This window comes from Pleurodeles waltl, chromosome 3_1, assembly GCF_031143425.1.
Source record: "Pleurodeles waltl isolate 20211129_DDA chromosome 3_1, aPleWal1.hap1.20221129, whole genome shotgun sequence".
Classification (NCBI taxonomy): Eukaryota; Metazoa; Chordata; class Amphibia; order Caudata; family Salamandridae; genus Pleurodeles; species Pleurodeles waltl.
This window is the reverse complement of record NC_090440.1, coordinates 470,600,017-470,624,593: the sequence shown is the minus strand read 5'-3', so window position 1 is coordinate 470,624,593 and position 24,577 is coordinate 470,600,017.

The following is a 24,577-nucleotide window of genomic DNA, read 5'->3' as shown; positions in this document are numbered from 1 at the left end:
GCACAAAGCTGGCGTCCTGGAATAGTGCAAGCCGGCGCACTTTTGCAAATGCAGTTTTGCATCAAAAAGTATAAATATGGACCTTAGCTGTTCCCACTCCCCAGAGATAGAGATGGCAATGGGTTCACGCTTCTCCGGGTTACAGAATAGTCTTCCTTTCCCCCCATAGGAGGATTTGTGTGTACACCTAGGATAGTTACTGGTTCTCCTCTGGTCCCAGCCTTCTGACTCCCTTTTCCCTCTTTGTCCTGTCCCCATTGAGGCCGTACACATGACCCCATCACAACTAGAGGAATTTGCCGGATTTTCGGAGCTATGCACCACGTAGGAGTTTTTGCCAAGTAGTGGAGCGAGAAACAGTGAGGATGAATTAAAGCAGCACTCGATTTTCAGCAAGGAGTGCAGTTCTTGGGTTAGGAATTATTTCAACTGTGGCACTCAAAAGTGAAATACTTGAGGGGTTGATCTCACTTGGGTATTTCAAAAACGACAGCCTGCGATTGCATGTGCCCCTTGTGATTTATCCAACCACTCACCATGAAGGATTGTTTATTCATAATTATTTATTTGCCTGTTCCAGAGCAATATGAAAAGCAGATACAGTAGAAAGCGGCCACATGTTTATTTTGAACAATGTGAAATTATGTTTTTACATGGATTTCACCATGCGTGGCACATCTGCACTAATTACTGGTGGGAACGGCTAGAAAAATGGTAATGAAAGTATTTCTACTCTGTTGGTTTTAATTAACTCACGTACATATATTGATTCTGATATAGTGCTTTTTTGAGTTGGCAAAGACTGATCAAACAGCCGAAACACGTCCTGTGCCTATGTTGAATGCTGCTGGAGTTATTAAATAGTTTCACTCTCAACCTAGAGTGGCTTTTGGCTTTATAAGGAGGCGTTTTTGGTCAATATTAAAGGCGTTGGCGGTAACGCCTCACCGTGCACCACCAGCGATCTGGAGCACACCGGAAACATTCTGGATAGATAGGTAGATAGATAGATAAATAAATAAATAGATAGATCGATCGATCGATCGATCGATCGATCTTGCGGGCAAACCCATGGTGGTTGGAAACCTGCAAGGGTAGGGTGCAGGCCTGCGACCGCATGTCATGCAAGGTCAAACTGTGGCTGCCCACAAGGGGGGTTGGGCCAGGGCTGGCAGCAGTCATCACTGATGTAATCAATAATGTAATTTAGCCTGTCATAAGTGATATAACATATGCAGTCACAAGGAGTATAACTATAACATCACTTTAACTTGAATTTTAGCTTGAAGCTAAAATCCTTTTAATATACCTAACTATAACTTCATTTCAACGTTTGGTGTTTTTTCAGTGAATATATTTATATATATATATATATATATATATATATATATATATATATATATATATATATTTCTCAAACTCAACAACCCCTCTTGTACACTAAAAGGACCTGCTGGGAATTAAGCTCACCGCATTCAGGAGGTTTGACATTGTAAAAGTAAGCAAGCAGATAGACGGTCTAGCAGATGCCTTTTAATCATAAACTCTGCATTGAATTATTTTGTTAATTTCCAGGTTTTGCAGATGGAAATGAGTGTGAGAATGTTAGGCTTCATTGTTTATTAATATTATCTACTATATAATGATTACTGCTGAAATCATATTGTTTTCTTAGAGGTAAATAACAGGTTGTGCTACAAAACTCAGGTTCAAATGAGGAGGGATTTTAAGGCAAGGGCTGACACTGATAATTATCATGCTCCACCAAGTTGTTCTTAGTGTACTTTCCTGTAATGCTCTACAAGAGCCTTCACCCAAGGCCTGATTCATTTTGTGGTGTATCCTCAACTAGATGAAAGTCTACACACACCACAAAGCAAGAAACCTCTATCCTATAGAAGAGTTATTGCATCTCCAGGAAGGTACAGATGAAGTTGATGGTACCTACAATCAAGTCTAAAAAGGTATCCAGGCATCACATATATCAGTGACATTGTGCCAGTTTGAGGAATACTGTCTGACCTCTAACGTTTACAGGAGCAGTTCTACTGGATGAGTTTAGCAGGTGTCAAGGTCAAGCCAACTTTCCCATAATGTGCCAGGATCAGTCAACAAATCATGATATTTGCCCAGAGAGTGTGTCTGTAGTGAAGATAAGGCTGAAATTAGACAGAGGTATTACCTGATTGTTGTACTTGGCCCTCTCTTCAGGGTCACCTCAGATATTTCTCTTTCTCTGGCTTTCTTTCTTGGATCAGTTTTTGTTAGCTTTTAAAACTATGTGCACTCTGTCATTGCTAGCCAGTAGTAAAGTGTGTGTGCTCTCTCCTTAAAACATGATAAAACAGGCCTAAAATTGATTGGTACATTTAATGTAATTGTACGTCCCTGTGCTATGGTACTGAATGTACCCAGGGCCTGCAAATTAAATGCTAATAGTATACAGCAGCACTCATCATACCACCCACTAAAGTAACCTTTTAGTCCATGTCTCAGGCCTGCCACAACAGCCTTAGTGTACTTTTAGGCTGCCATTTCAACCTGGCTAAATAAACCTTTTGCCAGGCCTAAACCTAAACCTTCCTATATTACTTATAAGTTACCCCTAATGTGGGCCTGTTAGACTTGACAACCTTAGGGTGGTCATCCCCCAACATTTTGCCTGCCTCCCTCCACTTTTCTGACACTGTTTTTGCTGGTTTCAGGACCCTGCACACTTTACCACTAAAGTGCTAAAGTGCATATGCTTTCTCCCTTAAACATGGTAACATTGGTTCATTCCCAATTTGGCAGAAGTTATTTACTTATAAGTCCCTAGTAAAGTGCACTACGTGTACCCATGGCCTGTAAATTGAATGCTACTAGTGGGCCTGCAGCAGTGATTGTGCCACCCACATAAGTAGCCCATTAACCATGTCTCAAGCCTGCCATTGCAAGGCCTGTGTGTGCAGTTTCACTGCCACTTTGCCTTGGCATTTAAAAGTACTTGCCGGGCCTTAAACAACCACTTTTTCTACATTTAAGTCACCCCTCAGGGAGGACCTAGGTAACCCATAGGGCAGGGTGCTATGTGGGTAAAAGGCAGGCCATGTACCTGTGTGTTTTATATGTCCTGGTAGTGGAAAACTTCTAAATTCGTTTCCCACTACAGTGAGGCCTGCTTATTTCATAGTATAGCATTAGGAGTATCCTCATATACGGTTTGAGTGGTAGATTCTGTTCAGAAAGGGGTAACCATGTCATATTTAGAAAGGCCAGAATGGTAATAGAAAATCTTGCTTATTGATGAGGTTGGATTTTATATTACTATTTTAGAAATACCCATTTTAGAAAGCGAGCATGTCTCTGCACTTAAAATCCATCTGTGCCTTACAACCTGTCACCAATCAATGTCTGGGCTGGACTGGTTGACAGCTTCCTTGTGCATTTCACCCAGATATTTAGAAACACAGGACACTCAGTCACACCTGCACTTATCTGCATACTGAATGGGTCTTCCTGGGCTGGAAGGGTGGAGGGCCTGACATTTACATTTCAAATGCTAGTGGCCTGCCTCACAAAATGGACTGCCAAACCCCCTTCCTGGGAGCCTGGCAGACAGACCTGTACGGAAAGGGGAACTTGAGAACTTCAAAACTACTCTTTGAAGTCTCCCCCACTTCAAAGGTATTTTGGGGTATATAAACTGGGTCTCTGACCCCACCAACTCAGACACTTCTGGACCTGAGCCTGCAACCTGTCAAGAGGAACTGCCTGGCTGCTAAAAGGACTCATGTGGACTGCTGTGCTGAGAAGGACTGCTGCCCTGCTGTTGCCCTGCTGCCCTGATGACCTCTGACCTTTCTGAGAAGTGCTCTCCAAGGGCTTGGATTGAGCTTACCTCCTGTTTTCTGAAGTCTCAGAGCCAAAAAGGTTTCATCTCTTCAGGAAACTCCATGTGTGCTAAAATCGACGCACTGCCTGCCCGGAAATGATGCACAGCCTGCCTTGCCAGTGAGAAATCGCCGCACAGCCAAACTGGAAAGACGCAGCCTGACCTCCCGAGTGGAAATTCCTTGCAGTGCCTGCCTTGTGACAGAACATTCGTCGCACCGCCCTCCTGGATCGATGCACAGCCAAACCAGGACAGCTCAGCCAATTCTCCAAGTGTAAACTTGACGTAGCGCCTGCCGTGCAACAGAAAATTCAACACCTCGTCCACCCACATCAACGCAATGCCTGTGACTGTGCCCAGGATTTCCCTGCATCATCTCTGGGCGCCAAAAAGATCCCTGCATCACAGTGAGGAAACAAGACTGCTCACCGAATAACTATGCAATCCCCTTGCAGCATGGAAAGAAATGGCCCAACGTCTGTGCTGCGTCAGAAAAACTGATGCACACGTTATTTTTCCACACATCTCCTCCTTTGTGGTCTTCGTGTGTGTTATTTTTGATGCAAGCCAGGTACTTTGTGTAAGCTAGAGACAACTGTTGATTTCTAAGATTTAAGACTCTTTTTAAACTTGCAAAAGTGATATCTGAACTTGTGCTTATTGGATCTTTATCATTTTGACCTTGTTTTATTCAGATAAATTTCATCTATGTTTCTAAACCTGTGTGGTGTATTATTGTGGTGTTTTCACTGTTACTGTATGATTTATTGAACAAATACTTTACATATTGCCTTCTAAGTTAAGACTTACTGTTCAGTGCCAAGCTACCAGAGGGTGGGCACAGGATAATTTGGACTGCGTGTGACTTACCCTGAATAGGATTGTGGTACCTACTTGAACAAGGGTGTATACCTCTGCCAATTAGCAACCCCATTTCTAACAGGGCCCTAAGGGTTCATAGGGCACAGTGCATTGCATTAAGAAAGTACAACATGTGTACTTATGTTTTACATGTCTTGGCGGAGAGAAACTCCTGAAGTCCTTTTTCACTCTCCAATTGGCTAATACTGGGTTATCTTTTTATAGTTAATATGTGCTAACTTCAGATTGGGAGCAGATAGAGATATGTTGTTTACACTGAAATTAATTGTAATTTAAAACACTCTTTAATGGTGAACTTGGGTTTCACGTTACAATTCTAATTTTCTTGTCCCATCTAGCTATGCCTTTTTGTCAGTTCCCTGGGTCACATGACTGTGAATGTCTTGAGATTTGTGCATTGCTTCTTGAAATTGAGACAAAGGTGGCTTAGGTGTGGATGAGCTGTTGTGACAGGATGGCTGGGGAGGGGCTGGGAAAGTGTCCCACTTACACTTCATAGTGCTTTGCCTACAACACATACAAAAGAAACTGACACTTGGCCTGCCCTGCCTTTTGTCACCGTAGATAGATTGCAACTTGGACCTGAGGAAGGGGAGGAATTAACCAGAACCCGTTTTGGGGTTAGGTCAGGGAATTCCCAAACATAAAGGACCTCCAGAACCATTTATCAGAATACTCCTGGACCGGTAGAAGATTTAGAAAAATAACTGCCCTTCTGCTATAAGGAGTACCCTGCTGGCTGAAGGACTGCCTTGCTGTCTGAAGAAGGGTGTTTGGACCTGGGATAGCCAGATACCCAGAGTGACTCCAAGGGTCAGTTGGCTGACCTGTGTGAGCTACAGGGACACAACAAGCTTCCATGTGTTTCCCTGCAACTACACAGCTGCAAGTGAACATGCCTGAGTCTTATTGCTGTCCTCTGCAGTATTGAATCCTGATCCCCAAGAGGTGCCCCCTAAGTCTTGAACCCTTGCCTAGAATCACTTAGAGTGCCTCCTAAATGAAAAGATAAAAAAATCCTGAAATCTGGGCTCCATGTGACCACAAAAAGGCCTATTTGCACCAAAACTCTGCAGCCCACAATGGTCGCCAAAGTGATGCTCCGGTGAAACCTCCTCTTCGTGTTGACACCAACCACCCATGGCAGTCAGCAATGCAAGACCTGCAAAAATCAACCAAAGTGAGGCTACAGGGATGACAGTCTCTTCGTACTACAGTATCTGTGACGCTCGATCAGCTCTTTGCGCAAAAAGCCTCCTTCTTGTGCCCTCCTCCAACACAAATGGAACTCTTCACACCAGACTTAAGAAGATAACTCTTCGGCAGGACTAACCTGGAATCCGTGCTTCACTGTGGTCAGCCTGAACTTGTGACTTTCCCCTAGTCTAGCGCTGCAGGATAAATGTGAATGACATTTTCTCCTTCTTGGCACTATTTTCACTAAAACCTTAAAATTTTATATCTCATGTTCCACTGATTAGATTTTTGTCATCCTGGTATCATTTTATTTAATAAAAGTTATTGCATGATTACTTTACACATTGCCTTTAAGTTAAGCCTGACTGCCTTTGTGCCAAGCTACCCGAGGGTTAACCACAGGTTAATTTAGTGACTTTTGTGGTTCCCCCTGGTAAGGATTGTTGCTGTTGCATGAAAAGGGTTCACACCCCAATCAGCTAACAAGTCTATTTCTCATAATAGGGATTTTTAGAGGCCTCTAACAATAAGGACCTATTAGCCGCCGAAAATCACAAGGGGATAGGGACAGACAGAAAGGGGAAAAAATTAAAAGATAAAATAAAATAAATTGAACTTACTTTCAGGGATGCCGCAACTTCGTTTGTCGCTCCTCTTGCGTTGATGTGGGGTCCCAGAAAATGCTGGGACACCAGTACAGGCTCCCCAACAATCCTGGCGATGCTTACATGCTAAACATAGCATGTAAGGAGCTCCAGGATGCCACTCAAACACAAGCCTGGGGTCGATGCTGTTTCTCCAGTGTGGCTGTATACACAGCCGGGCTGGAGAAACCTAAGTGCGCATGTGTGTTTGGGCAGTCTTAGACAGCTGGCCAAACACACATGTGCATTTAGGTGCACTCTCTCTTCCCCCCTCCTACCTCCCCATGGTCCAGCCCCACCTCTCCCTGCACTGCTGAGCAAGATGAAGAAAAGTAAAACGATAGGAAACCATTGTTTTATTTTTGTGCTTCTGGCTCAGCCAGTGAAACCTATTCCATATTGAAAATGTTATGCCTGCTACACATTGGAAAAGTCGTGGGTTATCCTTATGTACAGGCTAGGTCTAGCAAGGCATGCATTTCTGAATTGAGTGCTTTCCTCTGCTACAAATAATATGAAAATAATAATTTTTAGTAGTAGAACGAAGATAATTTTAATTTGTACCTTACGTGGTACAATACATCCAAACGTGTTTTGAGGATGAGGTGATTGGTATTGTTATATCGGGCGTAAAAATGAATCCAAACAGAACATTCTGAAGAGTAAATTGTATGTAAATGCAGCATGCGCCATCTAGTGGTGACAATAGATTCTTGTAACACGTTGGAATCCCCTGGGGCTTGGAAGCAGGATCTACTTCCTTGTATATGATAAAACACCATTGTGTCGTCTAGTACAAATACCAAGCCTGTGTTTGAATGGTCCTGCTATGAAGAAAGTTACAGCTACCAAATGCATAAATATTATGTGTTCCGCTAAATAAAAAGCATCTGACTATTCCATAAAACGAGTACAGAAGTATGTAACGTTGATTCACCAAAACCTTATGGGTAGCAGAAGTGACATCAAACACCCTTTGACTTCAATTACATTACATGAAATTATTCCCAGTCTTCCCAGGGAGTAATATCAAATGACCTTTGACCCTAATAACATCAAACAAATTGACCTAATTTTTAAGAACACCATAACGGCACAATGTGCATAATTAGTACAATACACTTCACCAAGGTACATAAGTGGTACTTGAGATACCAACGCATTATAATGAAGGTACTTCAATGTGTGAGTTAGTAGTCTCTTGCCCTAACAAGTCCTATGTAAACTGCGACTTAAAATACCTAGGTACAGCCATTGTATGCCCATTTATTTTCAATTCTTGCCTGTAAATCATGGACTTCATAATATGTCCTATGAAATTGGGTGCATATTTAGGAGCCCCTTGCACCGCCATTGCGTCATTTGTGACACAACTGCGGTCCAAACCTTGAACTCGTATTTATGAGGCCACGCAATGCCACTTTGCATGGCTTTGAATGGCCTCGTAGATATGTAGTAAGGGAAGGCAGTGCAAATCGTTACGTTACCTTAATTTGTGTAAAGGAGGCATTACAAGGGCATTGTGGTGGGTGTTCCAACGCAACACCCATGGAACTTGTAAACCTAGGGATGCGCCAAAACCTTATGCCTCCCCAGGTGAGGCACAATGAGGAGACATATGTTTATTTCTCCTTGTTTTTTTCCTCTTTCCATATGTGCTGCATTCTGTAGCACACAAAGAATGAGGAAAAAGCCTCCCAGGATTTGTTTTTGTGCAGAAAGGTGCCCCTTCCTACACACAAAAAATCTTGCATACAATGAAGACACCATTGCACCATGGTTCAAGGGTTCCTGCATTGGCACTAGGCAGCCCATTGTGCTCCAGCATGGGGGAATGGCATGACTGTGCCATATGCTATAGATGCAGGACATTCCTGCCCTTTCACTTTGAAGCAAGGCAGCACAGCAAGGTGACTTGATGCGCTGCCCTGCTGCAAATCCCCATACATTTGCCCTATGCATCATCTTTTGAAACCCAACTGTCATGTTGAGCACATTGTTTAAAAAATAATACAATCATCTTATTTACAATCTTACAAAGCACCACCTGTGACAGGGTCAAATAAACATCTACAGATCTAGTCCCTGCACTGAGTGTTCAGGGTGTGCAAAGCAACCACCAATACCCATATTCAGCCTTCTACAGTGAGCTCCAGTCTCTGAGGCATGGTGCAACCTCCACAGGCTCTACGGGTCAGGACATTTCTACTCTGCCTACTATTATCCTCTTTTTTAAAGCATTTTTAGGGCAGTTTACCATGTCCTTGAGTCCTGTAATGGATGCCACAACATTTCCGTTCATATTGGGGCCAGCCAATTAGACTGCTCGCTTAAAAAAAAAAAAACCCTCAGCCAGTCACTGTCAATACATCTCTATTTTCTGGGCCTTTATTTCTCAAAAACGAATGAACGGATTTACATCAAATCGCAAAAAGCATGCTTTCTGTGTAAAGTTTTAGGCTGCAGGCTGTCTAAAACATTTTGGAAACTGTTTCAGAAATTGTGTTTTGAGACGCCTCCAATTTTTCACTGTTCCCGTATGACCTATCATTTCAAAATTCTCCAGGAAGGACCTGAGTTAGATTAATTTCTGTTTTTTTAAAACGTTTTGTGAAGCTCCATGAGTCCTTCGTATTGTCCAGCGCCTTCCAGTTACTTCTTACCTAGCTGTTAGTTGTCTTTTTAGCTGTGCTTATGCTCCAATCTGCAGATGTATGCTAGTGGCACTTATCTTTCAGAAGGTCTCCAAGAACTCCACGGGGTTTGTCACAGTCTACCCTTTATGTGCACTGTGGTGAGTGAATTCTTATTCTTTATTATATTCTTACATCCTAGATATTTACTGCATGATAAAGAAATTCACTTGCCTATCGCTGTGTGTCCCATCGCTCTACAAGTCACAGCGAAGGCCGATTCAAGCTGAAAATTGATATCACACAGTGACAAATTGTGATCTCCACCTCTTCCCTTGTTTTGTTTCCCACCTTCCACTTTCGCCTGTGGGAATGAGCCTGAGGACGTACCAGTAACAGACTCTTTTGGAAGGGAAGGGACTACATTGGCCTGCTTGTCAACTCCTTCCCACCTTACCACTAATCTTGCTACTTGTTATTTATCACTGGTTGAACGGTGGAGAAAATGAATACCCTCTCTGGAATTGAGAAGATTCTGTCTGAAAGATATGAAAATACTAGGTTTACATTCTTTCACAGGCTATTATAAGAAAGCAGCCTCATGATTTATGATGGGGAAAAGTTATGGGAATTCTTAGATACAGGAGCCCATATAGGAAACGGCAAGATCTAAGGACCAGATGTACAAAGCCATTTAGGCCCATATGTATACTCGGTTTGTGCTGAATTAGTGTAAAAAATTTTAAAGCTAATTCAGCGCAAACCTGACTCCATATTTATATTTTGGTGCTAGACACGTCTAGAACCAAAGTTATAGAGTTAACGTCATTTTCTGGACGTGAAAACCTACCTTGCGTCAATGAGATGCAATGTAGGCGTTCCCGTCCTGAAAAGGATGATATGGTCTTAGTAACATATTTATCCCCTGTGCTAACATCCAGCATGGGGGCCCTAAATAATGACACTAAGCCTGCTCAGTGCCGTTATTTAACGCCTGGGTATGGGCAGGCGTTAGGGGACCTGTAGGCATATTTCCACAGTCAGAGACCACGGAAAGAGCCCACAGGCGCACTTCCCTGGCCCCAGTGACACCCACACCCACACCAGAGGGACACCACAGGATGGGGGACCCATCCCAGGTAAGTCCTGGTAAGTATTTTCTTTTTTTCACGCTTGGGGGCTGTTGGACGTTTTTCCTTATGCAGGGTCATCCCCAATCTTTTTGCCTCCTGCCTCCTATTTTTCCTGACCTGTTTTTGTTGGCTTTAGAACTCTGAGCACTTTACCACTGCTAACCAGTGTCACGATCTGCACAATGCTTTTCACCTTTGACTGAAGGATTTGAAAGAGCACCTGGTCTTCTGCTGGTTCTGGATAGACCTAGATAGGGGCAACCCATTCTAGTAGCCACGGTGCTGCTTTTTGTTGTGCAAAAGAAGGGACTGCAGGAACAAGCGAAGTCTTACAAGGAATAGTGGACATGGCCCTAGGATGGAAACCACAGGTGGAATAAAAAGGTGTTTCTCTGGTTGCCCTATGTACTGTATTGTTATAGGAGAATTCAGCAAGGGCAAGAAAATCCGACCAATTACTTTGACTGGCATTACAGTAACATCTATGGTATTGTTGAAGTTCCTGATTCACACGTTCACTGTGACCATTGGTTTGAGGATTTAAACCAGAAGACAAGGACACATCAATATTTAATAAGGCACAAAAAGCTCTCCGAAATCGTGACACATGTTGTGGCCCTCTATCTAAAATGACTTCTTGGGGGAGACCATGAAGACAAAAAATGTCTCGCATGAATATGCAGCTCATTTCAGGGGCTGTGGGTAATTTCTTTAGGGCTGTAAAATGCGCCATCTTGGTGAAGGAATCAACAGTTACCACATGACATGCTTACCAGAAGAAGATGGTAAGAACTAATGAAATCTGTGGAAAGGGCACACCATGGAGCTGAGGGAACAGGTAAAGGCATTAATAAGCCTGCTGGTTTAGTTCTGGGCATCTTGGTCTGGGCGCATACTGGACATGCTGAGACATAGGTTTCTGTATCGTTCTTAAGGGAAGGCCACCAAAAAGATCGTTGAAGCAGCTCCTGGGTCTTCTTGATTCCTCGATGCCCAGCTACCGGAGATTCATTACACATTTGTAATGCCTTGGTCTGTACTCTTTTACTAGGTCAGAAAATAGTTTTTTGATGATAGAAGTTGTCTTGTTCCTTTCGTAAGAGAGGTGTCACTTTATTCCACTCTTCAAGTGAAAGGAACTGGTACTCAGATTTAACGCGATCTAGAAAAGAGTGAGTAACCCCTACGATTCTACTGGATTCAATGATATGTGGAGAGGAGGTACTGGCGATGTCAGGATATCAACGGGATAATGCGTCTGCCACTAGATTCTGGGACCCAGATATGTAAGTTATCACAAAATCATACTGGCTAAAAAAGAAGGCCCATCTTGCTTGACGAATATTACGGCACTGGAAGCTTTGAAGACATTGTAAATTGTGGTGGTCAGTCCTGGCTTCAAAAGGTTCTCTAGTGCCCATCAAGATATGCCTGCATTCTTTACATGCTACTTTGAGAGCAAGTAATTCTCAAGTAATTGCGTTCTGCTTCTGTCAGAATGTGAGAGAGACATAGAAGAAAGGATGTTCCAATCCATCATCGTCTTGTTCTTGAAGTAGAACTGCTCCTAATGCTCTTTCAGACGCATCAGTCATTACTATGAATTTCTTAGTAGTATCAGGATGTCGCAAATGGGTGCTTGAGTGAAGGAATTCTTTAGCTCCTGAAAGGCCCGTTCAGCACTTTCAGTCAAGACAAATCCCTTCTTCAAATTTTCTTTTTTAATAGTCTGGGTGATGAAACTTTGTTGGTGGGCAAAATCCTGAATGAATTGGCGGTAGAGGTTTGAAAGCCCAAGAAAACATTGAATTTCCTTTACAGAAGATGGAGAAGGCCAGTCTAGAATGGCTCTTACTATGTCTGGGTCCATGGATATTCCTGTTTGATTGATACTGAACCCTAAATACATCACTTCAGTCTTGTGGAATTCACACATCTCTGGTTTGCAATATAATTGGTTCCTTTTGAGTCTTTCTAAAACCTGTAGTAAATGTTCAGTATGTTGCTCAGGATTATGGGAGTATGTCAAGATATCATCCAGATAGATTACTACATTGTGATTTAACAAGTCAGAAAACACAGAATACATGAATCGTTGGAAAACAGACGGTGCATTGGTCAACCCAAAAGGCATGAAACGATATTCATAGTGTCCGAATGGAGTACGGAAGGCTGTTTTCCATTCATCTCCTTCCTTGATATGCAATATGCCCCTCTTAGATCTAATTTAGTGAACATCTTGTCTCCTTGGATGGCGTCCAGTATATCCCGAATTAAAGGTAAGGGATAACGATCTTTGATTTTTATTTTATTGAGTCGTGAAAGTCAACACATAGACGCAGAAAGTTCGTCTTCTTGGGAACTAAGAAAATAGGAGGAGACGAAGAAGGAGCAATTAACCCATTCTTTAAGTTGTGATCGAGGTATTCTTTGAGTACCTTCTTTTCTTGATCTGTCAAAGAATACATTCGACCAAATGGAACTACTTCATTTGGAACCAAAGGAACAGCACAGTCATAGATTCCATGAGGAGGTAAGATGGGATTACTAGGTTCCTGAAAGACGTCAAAGTATTCCTGGTAACAATCAGGTACTCCTTGAATCATATATAGTGTTATCGGTATTCTTCGATGATTGATAGAATTTTTGGGGAGACCAATATGAGTTAGTTGAATAGCAATTTTGCTAACAAAACTGAGATGTTAATGATATTGTTCTCATTTCCCAATTGATATAGAAGTTGTGCCGGGCTAACCAAGGTATTCCTAAAATCATTGTGTGATTCGGCAAGGATATAAGATCAAAAGCAACATGTTCTTGGTGCCTTCCAAAATTCAAACAGAGGGTAGGAGTAGAAGAAACCACAGGCCCTGAGGTTAAAGGGGAGCCATCTACTGTGTGTACTTGCTAAGAGTTTTCTTTAGGAATACGTGGAATCCCCTTATTCTTAGCCCAGGTCTCATGTAAATAGATTCCACTGGCTCCACAGTCTACAAGAGCGAAGAGTTGTTCTTCCTGACCTTGTGAACATTGTAATGTGACCGAAAGGATGAACAAGGTGGACATATTTTCTCTGGAGGAACATAATCACAGCACCTCAACTCCTCCCGTTTCCTTCCTCCTTACAGGGGACTGGAGGTGGCGTTTCCCGAAGGTCTGGAAGGATGAACAGGGCAACCACGAATCAGATGACCAGCCTTGCCACAATAAAGGCAAAGACCCTTTCGTCTTCTATCCTCCTTTGCAGACTCAGATAACGGACCATGGATGAGATCAACCTGCATTGGTTCTGCTGTAGAAGATGGAGAAGCTTCAGAATGGGCGTTCGTCGATTGATGGTACGATGAACGCCAGGCTGATATGCTACTCGAGTTCTTCTTCTTTCCATCTTGCGCTCTCGTAGTCTATATTCAATGTTCATGGCTTGGTCTATTAATTTCTTTAAGGAACAGGCTGGAGTTGAATTTACTAACTCATCCTTGATTTCTTCATGCAGTCCTCAGCGGAAAATATTTACAAAGGTGTGTTCCACCCAAGAGGTTTTGGCTGCCAACTGTTTGAAACGTGTTATATACTGCAGAACGTCCTAATTGCCTCCTGTATATCACATAAGGCCTCCTCTGCTGCTGCTTCCAACCGAGGCCTTTCAAACCTCTGTTTGAAAAGTTCAAGAAGGCAGGATAATTATTCAGGACTGGATCTTCCGCGGAGACCAAGGGAGTTGCCCAAGCTAGTGCAGGGCCGGACAAGGCACTGATCAGACAACCCACCTTAGCCTTATCGGAAGAAAATTGTAGTGGACAGAAGGCAAAGAAGACTGTTTGTGCATCCAGAAACTCCTTTATCTTCTGAGGATCCCCCGAATATCGAGGGGTAGCAGCAGATACGGTGGTACATCCATTGACCGGGAGCCCCACAATTGCTGTAACTCTTGAGCTTGTTGTCGGACTGTCTGCAGCATAGCTTGGGCGTTTTCTACTACGGCACTCTGTGGTCCTACCATGGTTGTCTCGCAACATGGATTATTTTGGCGTTGCAATCTGTAACGATCTGCACAATGCTTCTCACCTTTGACTGAAGGATTTGAAAGAGCACCTGATCTTCTGCTGGTTCTGGATAGACCTAGATTGGGGATGACCCTTTCTAGTAGCCACGGTGCTGCTTGACAAGAAACGCCTAAGCAGACCGTACCAACCAGAAGGAGTCCCAGATTAAAAAAATAAAAAAAATATGGGAAAAACCTCAAAAACAAGAACTCCTGAAAAAGAAGAAAAAACAGGATTGAAAAAAGGAAAAAAATAGAAAAAAATCACAATCAGCTTAACAGGAACTGGAGAAAACACAACGAACAGGAGCGAAGATCACCACCAAGAGGAAGTGTTTGCAATGCAAAGCCGATCAGGACTGAGTGACTTATACACTGGAAGACAGGAAGTGACAACACAGGAAAGAGAAACAACACCATCTTGGATTGGGAAAAGCCCATAGAAAATAATAGGAAAAAAGTAGCAGTATAAGAGAAAAAGGTATGCTGGGAAAAAGGGACAGAAGAAGACAAGATGGAACCCTGCAAGAAGACAGCATGGAAACCAGGAAGAAAGGAAAAAAGACAAGTGGACAGAAAACAGAGGAAAAGAAGAAAAACAAAAGAAAAGGAGTCCACCACCGACAGGCAAAAGAAAGCTCACAAAAATAGGTAAGGACGACACGACCGGGAGCATAAAACATGCTTCCTGGAATGCGTCGTAAAAACTGAGCAAAAACACAGAGAACGGCGCTCTGACAATCGGAGGTGTGGGCCGACAGCAGTCGGGAAAAGAGACGCTGCGGTTAAGCGCAGCGTAGCAACCAGTGCTAAAGTGCATATGCTCGCTGTGTAAATTATATTGTTGAATGGATATCCATGACTGGCATATTTGTTTTACTGGTAAGTCCAGAGTACAGTGCACTAGAGATGCCCAGGACCTGTAAATCAACTGCTACTAGTGGGCCTGCAGCACTGGTTGTGCCACCCACATTAATATCCCTTTAATCATGTCTCAGACCTACCACTGCAGTATGTGTGTGTGTGCAGTTTTAAACTGCCAATTTGACTTGGCAAGTGTACCCACTTGCCAGGCCTAACCTTCCCTTTTCATATGTGTGAGACACCCCTAAGGTAGGCCATAGGTAGCCCCATGGGCAGGGTGCAGTGTATGTTTAAGGTAGGGCATATGTTAATGTGTTGTATATGTCCTAACAGTGAGTTACTGCCAAATTAGTTTTTCACTGTTGCAAGGCCTATCCCTCGCATAGGTTAACATGGGGGCTACCTTTAAATATGATTAAAGTGTAGATTCCCTTTGGGAGCAGATAGACATGGAATCTGGGGTCACTGAGCTCACGATTTAAAAATACATCTTTTAGTAAAATTGATTTTAAGATTGTGTGTTTGAAAATGCCACTTTTAAAAAGTAAACATTTTCTTGCTTAAACCATTTTGACTCTGCCTGTTTGTGGATTCCCTGTCTGGGTCAGTTTGACAGTTGGGCTGTTTGCACCTCTCTCTAGACAGTGACAGAAAGGGAGCTGGGGTGTAGCCTGCATAATAATTGTTGTATTCTATTCAAAGGAATCTTAGTGGGCTGCTTAGCAACTGGGAGGAAAATGGAATGTTATGATTAGATTGTAAGGAGTGAAGTGTTATAGTGTGTTTTTAAGCGACGGTAAAAGATGGAATATGGCTGATGTTGTCAGATGCAGTGAAATGGAAGTAGCTAAGTGGAAGAAGCAGGTTGGGTGTGGCCGTGGTGTCGAGGAGTCAAGAGGGGTGAGAAGGTCACAGAGAGTATTCAAGAAACCAGAATATATGAAAGATTATTATACAGAGTAGTTGTGTTTACGTGTTTTCTTGTGTTAGTTTATGTTATTTATTGTTTTTTTCTTGTTGTTTTTAGATAATTTTGTTATTGTAAGAAGGGAGATATGTTGTATTCTATTCAAAGGAATCTTAGTGGGCTGCTTAGCAACTGGGAGGAAACTGGAATGTTATGATTAGATTGTAAGGCAGGCAGTTGTTGATAAGACCTGCCAGGGTTGGATGTGTATTTCTTATCTGAAGAATAAAGAAGAAAAAGAAGCATCTGTGGTGCAGCGATTTCTTTACAATAATAAAAAAAGTACACTGTTCCAAAAACAAATATAAAGATTCCAAAGGTGTCTAGAATGGAATTACATCAGAAGTAAAGGCCCTCAGGTCTCATCATCAGGCTTGCTCCACGCCAGACTGGCATGGCAATGTCTGACGGGACCCTCAATGGGGTCACTAAGCCAAACTTCTGCGCAGAGCAAACAAAATAGTGGAGAGAAAGAAAAGTGAAAACAAAAAATAAAATTGACTCAACTCTCCTCAGGAACTTCCTTTACTTAGTGACAGAGGACATTGGTCAAGGTTAAAAACAACAAGAGAGTTCAAGGGAAATAATGGCCCTTTACTCTTTCAAAACTGTGGTTGAGAATGCTGCTTCTGACACCACTAAATAAGTCAACATGTTTCGCGCCTACTCACGTCTTAACAGATCTCTTGGCGCTTCTTCAGCACTGTGAACAATCTTCTCCAATCGAAAAACAGACAAGTTAATATTTACGCACAGGTATCTAATGGTGAGGCTCTACTCACTCAATTATTCACTGAACTCCTGCACGTCTCCCAAACCACCCAATCTGGAGGCATGGTATTTCTTAAGTGGGGGCACCTTGACAATTTGCCATATTTCAAAAATGAAACTTCTGTGTGAGTTTCTTGGCTGCCGCTGAACACAAGAGTGTAGCCTGTATATCCTGATAAGCCATCTGTACTAGGAGGGGGGGGAGGAGTGGTCACTCACACTGTAAAGGGCTGTGCCTGCCCTCACACAATGCAGTCTCCAACCCCCTGGTGTGTGTCTGGAGCATTTCCTAAATGTGAATTGGGTATTTAGGATATGCAAATTCCATAGACTCCAAGTGGATGGTGACTAGACGCAGTTTGACAAAAAACCTCCAAAGATGTTTTTTTTAACCCCTTCGCTGCCAGGCCTTTTCCCGGCTATTTGGGGCAGTTCGCACTTAGACCCTCGTAACATTTTGCCAACATAACCTACCCACACCAAATTTGCGTCCTTTTTTCCAACATCCTAGGGATTCTAGAGGTACCCAGAGTTTGTGGGTTCCCCTGAAGGAGACCAAGAAATTAGCCAAAATACAGCAAACATTTAATTTTATTTTATTTTTTAAAGGGAAAAAGGGCTGCAGAAGAAGGCTTGTGATTTTTCCCCTGAATATGGTATTAACAAAGGGTTTGCGGTGCTAAAATCACCAGCTTCCCAGCTTTCAGGAACAGGCAGACTTGAATCAGAAAACCAAGTTTTTCAATACAATTTTGGCATTTTACTGGGACATACAGCATTTTTACGATTTTTTGTGCTTCCAGCCTCCTTCCAGTTAGTGACAGAAATGGGTGTTAAACCAATGCTGGATCCCAGACAGCTAAACATTTCTGAAAAGTAGACAAAATTCTGAATTTAGCAATGGCTAATTTGTGTAGATCATACAAGGGTTTCCTACAGAAAATAACAGCTGAAATAAAAAAATATTGAAATTGAGGTGAAAAAAACAGTCATTTTTCTCCACGTTTTACTCTGTAACTTTTTCCTGCAATTTTTTAAAACAATATACCATTACATCTTATGGACTCTTCTGGTTGCACAGATACATAGGGCTTGTAGGTTCATCAAGGACCCTAGGTACCCAGAGCCAATAAATGAGCTGCACCTTGCAATGGGTTTTCGTTCTATACCGGGTATAGAGCAATTAATTTGCTGAAATATAAAGAGTGAAAAATAGGTATCAAGAAAACCTTTGTTTTTCTAAAATGGGCACAAGATAAGGTGTTGATAAGTAGTGGTTATTTGCACATCTCTGAATCTCGGGGTGCCCATACTAGCATGTGAATTACAGGGCATTTCTCAAATAGATGTCTTTTTTACAAATAGATGTCTTTTTTACACATTATCTTACATTTGGAAGGGAAAATGTAGAGAAAGACAAAGGGGAATAACACTTGTTTTGCTATTCTGTGTTCCCCCAGGTCTCCCGATACAAATGGTACCTCAATTGCGTGGGTAGGCCTAATGCTTGTGACAGGAAACGCAACATGGACACATAACATTTTAAAATTGAAATATGACATGTTTTTTGCAAAGTGCCTAGCCGAAGATTTTGGCCTCTGACTCAGACGGCACCTAGGGAAACCTACCAATCTTGCGCATTTTTGAAAACCAGACACCTAGGGGAATCCACGATGGGGTGACTTGTGGGGCTCTCACCAGGTTCTGAATCCTTTGCAAATGTCAAAATTTGACTAAAAAACACTTTTTTCTCCCATTTCGGTGACAGAAAGTTTTGGAATCTGAGAGGAGCCACAAATTCCCTTCCACCCAGCGTTCCCCCAAGTCTTCTGATAAAAATTATACCTCACTTGTGTGGGTAGGCTTGGGCCCGTGACAGGAAATGCCCCAAAACACACTGTGGACACATCACATTTTCCCATAGAAAACAGAGGTGTTTTTTGCAAAGTGCCTACCTGTGGATTTTGGCCCCTAGCTCAGCCGGCACTTTGGGAAGCCTACCAAACCTGTGCATTTATGAAAACTAGACACCTAGGGGAATCCAAGATGGAGTGACTTGTGGGGCTCCCACTCAGTTCTGTTACCCAGAATCATTTGCAAACCTCAAAATTTGGCAACAAAAACACTTTTTCCTCTCATTTCAGTGACAGAGAGTTCTGGATTCTGAGAGAAGTCACAAATTTCCTTCCACCCAGCGTTTCCCCAAGTCTCCTGATAAAAATGGTACCTCAATTGTGTGGGTAGGCCTTAAGCTTGCGACAGGAAATGCCCCAAAACACTATCTGGACACATCAAAATTATCAAATGCAAAGCTACCTGTTTTTGGGGGAGCACCTGCGTTTCTGGTTCTGGGCTCAGCAGCCATTTAGGGAAATCTACCAAACCCAGACATTTCTGAAAACTAGACACCCACGGGAGTCCAGGGAGGTGTGACTTGCATGGATCCCCCAATGTTTTCTTACCCAGAATCCTCAGCAAACCTAAAATTTAGCTAAAAAAATCAAAGTTTCCCACATTTCTATGTGGGATCACCGCACCTGGACAAATTTCCTACCACCCAAGGTGACCCTCAGTCTCCCGGTAACAATGATACCTCACTTGTGTAAGTGGGCTAAGTGTCTGTGACAGGGAAGAGCCAAAAACATGTCAAAATTGAGGGGGAACCAATGCAGGTCCAAGAGGGCAGTTTGAAAAAAATATTTTTAGGCTGACAAGTGCAGCAGAATTTTTATCGCTATAGATGAGACAATGTTGAGTGGTAGGAATTTTGTGGATTCCTGCAGATTCCGGAAGGTCTCATCATAAAAATGTGGGAAAAATGTGTGATTTCCAGCAAAGTTGGAGGTTTGCAGGGCATTGTGGGTAAGGAAATGGTGTGGGGTGCATGTGAAGCACACCACCCTGGAATCAACCAGATGTTTAGTTTTCAGATGTGTCTAGGTCTTGTGGATTTTTCTACATGGCAGCGTCCCAAAGTAAAAATAAGTGCAGCCCTCCCATTCCAGTGGGACGATTTTGAGAGTAACCAGGCTCTCATGGCCCTAATGTAAAACTGAAACCCAAAATAATCAAGTGTCCTCTTGCTTGCCATGGGATAAGATGTTTTAGTGTGTGGGGGAGAGCTGAAAGACTGTTACTCCCTTCAGTTTGCGTGGGGGCATAACCAGGCCCATACTGGTTTGTAGCCACCACCCCACTATTTTTTTATTTTTTTAAATTCCCTGGCATCTAGTAGACTTTCTGCCCCTCTGGGGTGTGCAGCGGGGGTAATTGCCCAATCTGTCCACTGGTGGGCAGAACTACTTTGGCCCCATTTACTTGGGGTGGGGGTATGGCCATATCCCCAACCTCTTATTTTGAAAAAAACTCTTCCCTGGTCTCTGGTGGGCTTTCTGACCCCCTTGGGGGCAGATGGGCCTTGCAGAATTTGGCCAATCTGCCCCCAAGAGGGGCAGATATGGCCAACAGTTATGTGCCCCCATGGGGAGTGACCCTTGCCCAAGGGGCCACCCCCCCAAAGAAAACACACACATACACACACACCAATCCATTGTGTCTAGAGGTTTCTACCCCCCTTGGGGACAGATTGGCCTAACAAAAATACGCCAATCTGCCACCAAGGGGGGCATAAATGGCCTAAATACAATTTGCCCCCCTTGTCTAAGGGGTCGATCCCCATACATAAAAACATAAAGTAAATAAAAAAATATATATATCCCTGGTCAGAAAAGGCCTAAAAATATTTCCCTCCCCCCGGGGAGAGGCCCTTGCCAAACGGACCACTCCCCTTATGCGTTAGTATAAAAATAAATACAAATTCCATGCTTTCTTGTGGTTTTCTGCCCCCAGAAGGGCAGACGTGGCCTAAAATTAATTTGTCCCCCTGAGGAACGACCCTTGCCCAAGGGGCTGCTCCCCTTATGCCCAAGTATGATAAAAAGAAATAATCCCTGGTGTCTAGTGGTTTCTGCCCCCCTCCCAGGGGAGACAGAAATGGCCTAAAAATAATTTGGCCCCCCGGAGCGACCCTTGCCTAAGGGGTCGCTCCCCACACATAAAAAAATAAATATATATATCCCTGGTGTTTAGTGGTATTCTGCTCCCCCTGGGGGCAGATCGACCCAATTATATTAGGCTGATCTGCCCCCAGAGGGGGGCAGAATGACCTAAAATAATTTGGCCCCCTGGGGAGCAGCCCTTTCCCAAGGGGCCGCTCCCCTTATGCACAAATATGATTAAAAAAAATAATCCCTGGTGTCCAGTGGTTGGCTTAAAAATAATTTGGCCCCCCGGGAGCGACCCTTGCCTGAGGGGTTGCTCCCCACGCATAAAAAATAAAAATAAACAAAAAAAATTATTCCTGGTGTCTAGTGGTTTTCTGCCCCGCCCGGGGTCAGATCGGCTTAATTATATTAGGCCAATCTGCTCCCAAGGGGGGGAAGAAATGGCATAAAAGTCATTTGGCCCCCTGGGGATCGGCCCTTTCGTAAGGGGCCGCTCCCCTTATCGAAATTTACACACAAAAAAAACAATTCCCTGGTGTCTAGTGGGCATTTCTGCACACTATCGCGATTGGGCAGCAGAAATGCGGTAAGAGACAGGAAAGGAAAGGTCTTTCCTATCCTTTCTTGTCTCTCCCCCCCCCACCTCCCATTCCGAAATCTTCCGGAATCGTGCTGGAAGCACGCTTCCAGAGGGATCTGAGGTGACCTCTGATGCGGTCAGCGTGCGATTTGCGGGACGGGGGTAGGGGGATCGGGGGTGCCAGGGGAATCAATTCCCCTTCCATCCCCAGCTGGGGGGTGTGGAAGGGAGGCCCACGGGGGGAGTGCTAGCGCTCCCCCAATGGGCCGGGTGCAGAACAAGCTGGTCTAGTCCAGGCACACGGGAAACCGGGTGCCTGGACGGGGACCAGCTAGTCCCAGGCACCCTGGGGGTTGAAGTACAATAAAGCACACACATGCCCCTAGGACATTTGTGTGCTCTACATTTCCACAACTTTTTTTGAGGTGCATCACAGGGTGCCTTTTGCCCATAGCCACCCTTGGCTTTGCATTTCCAAAATAATTATTTCCTAATAGGAAATGCTATTTTGGAAATACAAAACCAGCCCATTGTAACAAATAATATGTGTTGGACATAGCCCGTTTACAGGGTAATTCCCTGACTCTGAGCACTTTTGCACTGTTAATCAGTGCTAAAGTGCATGTGCTTTCTCTTGTAAACTTGGTATGATTGGCTTATACCTAATTGGCATATTAAATTTACCTATAAGTCCCCTGTAAAGTGGTATCCCTATACCCAGGGCCTGTAAATTAAATTCTACTACTGGGGGGGCGTGGTCTGGCCGCGATCCATGATGGCCGCCTGAGAGCCGAGCTCTGCACGGCGGCGGGCCACGCGGCGGTGGCGGCGGCGCTGGAGGCGCACCAGAGGACCCCTGAACGCAGCGAGGACCGGTGTAGGGGTCGGAGACGGAGAGCGGCCGACATCCGTGACGCGGGGGGAGTGCCCTCCCCGGAGACGCTGGGCGGAGCGAGGGAAGCAGGCTCGAGGCCTACGGCAGGCCTCTGAGCTGCGGCCTCGAGTGAGGAGTCACCCCGGCGCGGAGAGATGCGTCTCCCGCTGAAGCCCGAGGTAGGGGAGCGCGCCCTTCACCCCTGCCTGCACCTTGGCGGTGGCTCATCTGCAGCCCCCGGAGCCGGCACCAGGCCGGGGTGCCGCTTGCCCCGCCCTCCCTCTTGGTCGATCGGTGCCGGAGGGGGGGAACGGAGCTGACCGGCGCCTCAGCCCAGAACAATAGGAGGTGGCCCGGTGCTGATGACGCGCCTCCCAGTGCCTCCTCAACCCCCCCCCCTTTCTGCCGGGGGTGACGGGATCGGCGACAAGAGACCTCGCCATCAGCGGAGCGCAACGGATGGCTACCCCCAGCCTTACCTGCTACAGAGGAGGCCCCCTGAGAAACGGCAGGGGCCCCAGAGAAGACAGAGGAGCGAGGGCCGAGTCGGTGAGCAAGAGAGGATGAGAAACGCAAGGAGGTGAGGGTGGTGGATGAGTGGGAAAGGGGCCGGGAGAGAGGAGAGAGAGAGAGGAATATAACAACATACAGAGAGGGGAGGAAAAAGACGGGAAGAGGAGAAGGCAAAGAGCAAAGGAGTAAACGCAACCTAATGAGAAGAGGGGCAAGCACAGGAGGGGGGAAGGAGTAAGGAATAAAAAGAAGAAAAAAAAGAAGAGAAAAAAAAAAGAGAAAGGAAAACGAACAATACAAATATAACAATAAAAGGAGCAATACTACACTAACAGAAAAAGTGAAAAACCACTGTTGACCCCAACAAAGCTAGAGCTAATGAGGCATGGAGAGCAAAGAGGGCCAGGAGTAACAACGGGCCTCGGCTCCAAAGCAACTCCTCTCTCCACAGTCCCACGGACCCCTAAGCTAACACGTGAGAGAGCAGCAAGAAACTTGCCCAGTGGGACGCTGAGCGTTATAGAGCCAACACCGGGATCCCTCCCCTCGTATATATATACACACCAACGACAGCCTTCTCCAGGAGGCCACTTGGAGAGGTACTCACTTGAACTCACCAACTACTCTAAGTCCTCCTCGCCCCCCCGCCACCCTCTCTCCTCTGCTGCCCACACACCCATGCTGATCGCCCTCACTGTGACACGGACGGGCACCCCCTCGGATCCCCACCTGTACGGAGAAACCCGCAATGCCCAGAGGCAAGACGGCGGGTAAGCCTGCCCGCCAACTACTCTTCTCTGAAGCCCTGCGCCAACAGAAACACCCTTCCACTGCGGACTCTCCACCTCCCTCACACGACACCATGTCAGACAACGCTCACGGAGTATCAATGGATCACATACTGCAGGAGATATCGGCAGTAGGCTGCAAACTGGAAGGTGTGGACACTGCCATGACGGCATTAACGGCGGAAACGAGATCCATGCGCCTGGAAATAGCGGGCTTCCAGTCACAAATCTCCGGACTGGACCATCGAGTAGCGGCTGTGGAAAGTCAAGTGGCCTTACAGACTGACAGAGATCAGGAAGTCTTGTACCTCCGTAGCAAGTTAACCGACCTTGAGGACAGAAGCCGCAGAAACAACATCCGCTTCCTTGGATTCCCGGAAGGCATTGAGGGCACAGATATCCTCTCTTACTTGCGAGACACGCTCCCCAAACTAGCCCATATAATATTTGACCCCCCTCTGGAATTTCAAAGAGCGCATAGACTTGGTCTCAAGAGACAAAATGGAAAAGATCGTCCTCGCCCAATCATAGCCTGCTTCCTCTGACACGGGCAGGTCCGCCAACTGTTACAGATGTCCCGAAGGCAAGGCCCACTCCGGCTCGGCTCCCTCAAAATTTGCCTTTCAGCGGACTTCTCCAAAGAAACAGCAGACCGAAGAAGAGCCTTTCTTTCTCTTCGTCCTCATCTTCGCCATCTGGATGTTAAATTCGGCCTCTTCGAGCCAGCCAGGATGTGGATAACTAAGAACGGAGAGTCACAAACCTTCTATGATCCAGAGGACCTGAAATCATTCCTAGAGGGGCTGCA